Below are 7,017 nucleotides of genomic sequence, written 5' to 3'. Positions count from 1 at the left end.
ATTGATAAAAAATTGATTAGTTAGTTAAATATTAGAATTATGATTATATATATTAGAGAATATATAACGATTGGCATATTCCGCTTTATTAATAGCCAATCGTTATTCTAATCATGATTTTTATGAATCATTATCATTATTATTTTTATGGATTAATAGAGAATTTTTCATGGTTGCGACCAATGAAAAGAGCGTAACATGATCAGTATTCAGATTCTCTCTGACTAGCTCGATCGAAGATACCTTTTTCGGTATCTCGTTTCTAACCTCGCGTCTTTTCAACGATTCGCTTTCCGCCTCTTGCTGTCGCACTTTCGCGTGACTCGTCGCTTGGTGCCGACGAGTCATCGGGGAATGCATTTTAATTTTCATCGCGCAGATAAAGCGAATCGTTCTTGCAGTCGGAGGAAACCTTATCACGTTATTGTCCAACAACCTGACTACCGGTTCCCAACCGGTTCATTCTTAGGGCGCGCTTCGGACTTGGATTCTCTCGGTTTTAACGGTCTTTGCACATATTTTATAAATAGGGGAGTAGGAAAAAGGAGAGAACGACACGCGTGCTGCTACGATTGTCAACAATTACCAGTTCCTAAACTTGAATAAAAACAGAATTATGCGAGTTCTCGCGTTGAAAGAGAGAGTCGTACTTCACGCTCTCATTGGTTGATACCGACACGCGAGAGCTCGGGCATACTTCATTCGCGGGACATTACAATTGTCTAATTATCCCCGTTAATTATTATACAACTCATTAGTTGTGAACATTCGCTCAATTTGCTGAAATTCAATTCGAAATTAATGTGCGGGTAAAGCCATCTCCAAATAGTGAACGTGTGTCGAGTAAAAACTTGTACAAATAGTTTCCGAAAAAAAAGATGCAGAAATTTATATTTTCGATAGATTGCCGAAGGAAAGGACGCAATAAAATATCATAATGACCATTAGAAGATAGCGCCAACTTCGAATAACGGTAGCAACATGCGGCAGCTTCTGGGTATCGCTCTTCTTCAAGATTGGTTGTAATAAATAGGAGAGCGAGATGATGAGTCAGCCAAGTTGCGTAGGTAGAAATAGCTCGTATGCGCATTAGGCATCTACGCGTGGCATTTACACTTTGCTTTGTTGTCATTCTATTGATATAATTAAAACGCTGTACATACATAGAGATAAATATCGATAAGATAAAGGAAAAAATGGTCGCTTAATACACGGGTATACGTCTATGAACACCAAATGAACAGTAAATTCGGACATTCGTTATTATTCAGCAGATGTATACGTCGAAGCAAACGCGAATCGAGCTCGGTTCCCTCATGAGGCGGTCAATATCAAAGACAATTCGTGCGCGATTTATGCGCGATGTGAACGTGCAAAAGAAGTAAGTGACTTTTGCGTGTTCGCTGGTCACTTCTTGAACTGATAATCCTTTCCAGAGCAACTTAACCTGTCCGTAATCGAATTCTGTGTTGAAGGGTGTTGAGAACACCTATTAGGAGAATATATAATATTAGCACGTATTCTATATTAAGAGAAAAGCTAGTTAATGATTTTTTTTACGTACAAATTTACACATATACACATAAACACACAATCCCAAATTATTACATACGAATACTGAATTGCATCAATTCTTATTGCTGGTATTCAATGTTTGTTTGATGTTTGGCCGAGAAAAAATGAATCATTTGCTAACACGAGCGCGAATATCTGAATGATCGCTGTTCGTTCGGTGTTCAGATGTATATCCAGTTTTGTTGTACAGATTCTAAGTAACAAGATATAAACCACGCGTAGAATCATATTTTCGGCGGCTCTCATTTTTATTACAGTTGCAATTAAATATTAGTTTATATTTTCTCTATATATCTTTTTTTATTTCTCAAATTTCAATTAATCGTATCATCTTGATTAAACTTCTCGTGCTCAGATGACTGCCTCGTGCCCATTTTTTACTTTTGCACTCGAAATTTAGTTTTTTTTCTCTTTTTCCATATCTCGAGACCGACTACGGCTTTGGATTCACGTCGCGTTTTTTATTCGGTATAATAAAATGAATTAAATCCCACGGATTATTCATTTTTTTTCGATTGGCGAAGTAGGAAACAGGCGTAATCGTAGGATCGATCGATTTTTTTTATAACACGGTTCGATCCCGCACAGAAATTTCATTTTAGTGACGCCTTTAGTAATATTACAGTTACATTTTTTATATTTTTAATTAGTTAATCATTTTGTTCTTGTACATTTAAGTAGAACATTTTCATTAGCTATTTTCCGTATCTCGCATAATGAATACGTTTTTAACATAAGTTTCTATATATCAACATAACAGACAGATTTAGGCATCACTAATTGAATATATTTATATACATATGCATATTGCAAATCTATTCACAACAAAATATTGAACGCTTTAATAACAAATAATATCAGTTATTAATCATATTATGTAAATATTACATTAGTAATATTGTAATATTATTGTTGTCGGCTTTAGTTCACTGTAGCATCGCGCCGGCATTTTTTACATCAAGATGGTTATATTACGCGATCGTACGATGGTTAGCCTTTGTACGATTTATATAAAAGAGATGATATACGATATAGAGCAACGATTACAATGCACATATTACACATAAACGCATACCTATACACACAACATCGTATATCATACATAGTTATGCATATGAAATATAACATGTATATATATATATATATACATATATAAAGTTATACTTAAATTTTTTAATATAATTTCATATAAATATAAATAATAACATGCAAATACAATATGCATAATTATGTATGTTACATAAACGATGGATTGATTAATCGAAGACGCGACCGTAGTGTTTTCAAATAAAGATTTTTTATACTGCTATACAGATATAAGAAAGCAAGAAAAGAAAACACGAAGCAACAAAAAGAAACATAATGTGTTCATTACATTTATAGGTAACAGTATTCGTTTGTATGGATATTTTTTACGATAAAAAAACGGAAGATGAACGCGAAAGTGAGAGCCTTTCGAGAAAAATACACACACCAAACTCTTTAAACTCTTAACACATTGTACAATAGTATATTGTACACAACGGACATACATACGACACGCAAACGGATACAGTTAAATAGGAACTATTATTTGACGACATGGAATATTTTTAATTGCACGTTTAATATATATATTTATAAGTACACATGAAACTAGTAATACAGTTTGCAACGTAGTAATGCAGTTCGGAACACGGGCGACCATAATAGTTTTCCGACGGCGCGGGCGGAAGAAACGTATACATTATTAAAGACCGCGAGAGAGATTCTTAAAAAAAATTAAAATATATTTATACTGTATATACACATACAAATTATTTCGGAAATCAGGGTACCGGAAAGGAATAATTCCTTGTATAACAGAAGAGGGTGAATAAATCGGATTGTGGCTAATCAAGTGCACGCATGTTTGACAAATATTCAAATTTGATTTTTTTCAAAAACAGAACTCTGTACGAAAAAAGCTTTTTTTTTTACAGTTTCTACTATTTACGTATAAGAAATTATCTTCTTTCCGGTTATACGATTTCCGAAACACTGCATTCATGTATGTACATATATTTTTTTTTCAATCAGAATATCAAAATGCATCTGTCTACACTGAATTCTTATTCAAAATATATACATTTCTCTACTTTTTATATTTCGAACGTCGCTTCATGCCGCTTATCTCGCGAAAAGCTCGAAAAATAATAAGATTAATGATGAGACTTTCCTGCAAAGAAAAATTGTGCAAAGACACAAATTTTCTTGTGTCGTTAACATGACGAATTATAAATGGAAAATGAATTCTCTGAAGTCTCTTTGAATTCTCTTTTTAATGAATGACTCCAGGCGCGAATATTTTTTTTCAACCCGACTTCTCGCGATTCAAGAACGATTCTTCGCTGACAGCACTATAGATTATAAGATTAACGAAAGGAAACTCGATGATGTACCTCGCAGCAAATTCCGTTCTCGACGGAGACGGAAGCCTTCTCTCGCGTGAATCCTTGCTTTGTCGTATTTTTTGCTTGCACGTGTATCCGACCTGTGAGTTCTCTGAAACGTGCCAAATAATATCAATTTAGTGTTTATAATAGACTGAAGTCGGCTGTTCAGCCATATAGTTATATTTAGTGCAAATAATTAATTGGGTTGACATTACATCGGAAGTCGATGACCTTAAATTAAAAGAATAACTTCAAATTTTCCTTATATTATTTTTTTTTAATTTACTACAGCTTTCTAGGTCTTCTCTCGGCAAAGATCTCTATTGAAAATTGCTTAAAGAGAAAGGAAAAGTAGATTGAGAAAAAGTCGCGCAATTAATGAATCGCGATGTTCTGTTTTTTTTTCTCTCTTTTGTAATCTTTTTAACCTTCTCTTGTTTCAAAGAATTTTTCTCGAACCATTTTTTATTCTCTTTGATATTTTGATGTTCGAGACGACAATTCAGAAATTAAATCTAACTATAGAAATTTCGCAAAAAGCGAAGAGATCATATTCTTTTTTTATTTTTATACGTAAAGTGAAGTGATTAAAATGTACATAGGAATTATGAAGTAATTTTTTAGAAGTAGGAATAGTTAATTAATTAAATTAGACGTAAATGTGTTTAGATTAGATAAGTAATTAGGTTTGTATAAACATGCTATAAAATAAATGGAAGATCTCTTTTAATTGTCGTCTCGAACTCACGATTCTTTTTCACATAAAAATATGACATGTTTATAAATTTCGAGCAAATTGTGTTTCATTAATGTCATAAATGACGTAGCAAATGATGTAGCAGAAAATGTAAGCTGTCGGTACGCTTTACAAATTAATTAATTTTACATTAAAAATTGCATGAAAGGAAGAAATATCGTAACTTTCGCCAACAAAATAGATTACAGTAATATCTTTTTCTTTTGCAAAGTCTCGAATTAATAACTTCATCTAGCTAAGTTTTGTTACTACGCATTATTTTTTTTTGTACATGGATAAGAAGTTATTAAGGACAGCATTGTTTCTGCTACTCTATAAATTCATAATCGTACAAATTGCTCGCAGTCAGATTTTTCGAAACCTATATCTCGCGTCCATCCTGACGAGTACACACGTACCTGCTAGTTACACTGTAGAAATTTAAAATTAATAATAATAGTTACAATAAAACTCTAAAGAATAGAATTTTTGTAATCGACTTGTGTCGGTCTAGCTTTAACTTATAATTAAGCAAAACAAGGGGGCACGTATTAATATTAAAAACGATAAACTTGGCACACGAGCCTCTCTCCTTGCTACATAAACTTTCGAAAAATTTCTTTTTGTCAACATACGATACTTTGTAAGGTCAGAAATTTATGTTTTCTTTCTTCACTTTCATCATATCCTTGTTTTCTTCAGAGTAAGGAGTGAGGCTCGGTATGTCTATATTTCACGAGCTATTTATGTGTTATACAGGATATTTCACTTCGTATTTAAAAGATACCTCTTGACGTAGACCGCAAGAAGAGGAGTGTAATTTCAAAAACATAATAGAAATTTTTTATATTGATACTATTCAATATAATTTGTTTCTTTAATTTTTTAAGGTTTTTGAATATACACTCCGAAATAGATATAGATTCGAAATGAAATATTTTATATGTATATGTATTGCCTACTCTTCGTCGGGCTCTCCATAACAATTATTTGTTGCAAACGGTTCGCATACCGAGTTTTTACTAGACTTCAATCGATAATGTATAAGAAATAAAATAGTAGCTTAAAGGCGCAGATTTCTAAGATGTCAGCGATATTTAAATTTGCCAATTACAGTTAAATAATATGTACCTAGGTACCCCCCACATGTACCTAACAATTGTTTACACAGAGTTTTATATATGTATGAAATAAAGCTTGATGTAATAAAACATAGTTTATACAACATATTATATTTATATATTTGTACATCCTTGAAGTTTAAACGAAACTACGGAAATGATAAAGAAAGTAGTGATGAAAATGAGGGTCTTGACAGGAGTAGGATAGAGAGTGAGAATTAAAATATCGATGAAGTATATTTTATGTAACTTAGATTTTTTATCCAGAGAGCAAGTAAAGATATTTTTTATTTATCCTCTTTATTTTTATATACAACGTCGCTATTATATCGAAAATAATCTCGTCTTATATAATAATAATTAATCGGACGAGAGATTTGTAATGGCGATCGAAATAGATACTGTTACACGAGTTGATAAAGTACTTCTAGCGCAATAGCAGAGAGGTGAATAAGAAATTTATCAGATTATATAGCTAAGTTTACATAAAAGAAAATAGGAAAAATCATAATAGACGTTAATTATAATTGTACTTATATAATTATGTATATGTACATATAATTATATGTGTGTGTGTACATAATTATATGTGTATAAAATTATATATATATATAAAATCACATACAGAAATTCATATTAACATTAAACTGCGATATATATATATTATATACAGATAGAATCTCTTATTTTTGCAAGAAAATCAGTTTCAGAAAAGGAAAAAAATGATGACAAGAAATGTTCGTTGATCATCATAACGAAAAAGGGCGCACTGTCATTTCGCTTATTGTTCACGCTTTTGTATTTTTTCGTGACAGCGTATTTCTTCGTCGCGAAGAGATCAACGAGCATTACAGAAACTTAGCTACTTTAACAGGGAGATCGCTTCGTCCGAGCTTTGCTCTCAATACTTCCAAAAATTGGTGCTTCGGGTTTTTGAGTCAGACAGGATTGTAACGAAAATAATTCAATATTATAGCGCACACTTTTTATAATTTTAGAATTACATTTTAATATAGTGATCTTTTTGTGATTTCGTTAGCTAATCGATTATGAATTATTACTTGTAGAATGAGAAATTTAAAAATGCGAGAAAGAAAAGTAGGGAATTTTCGAAATGTTTCTTTTGTATCGGTTTTAAGTTCGACTATATTGCATATATATATATATATAT

Source organism: Trachymyrmex septentrionalis, unplaced genomic scaffold (genome assembly GCF_001594115.1).
Source record: "Trachymyrmex septentrionalis isolate Tsep2-gDNA-1 unplaced genomic scaffold, Tsep1.0 scaffold7, whole genome shotgun sequence".
Lineage (NCBI taxonomy): Eukaryota > Metazoa > Arthropoda > Insecta > Hymenoptera > Formicidae > Trachymyrmex > Trachymyrmex septentrionalis.
Note: the sequence above shows the minus strand (reverse complement) of the source record.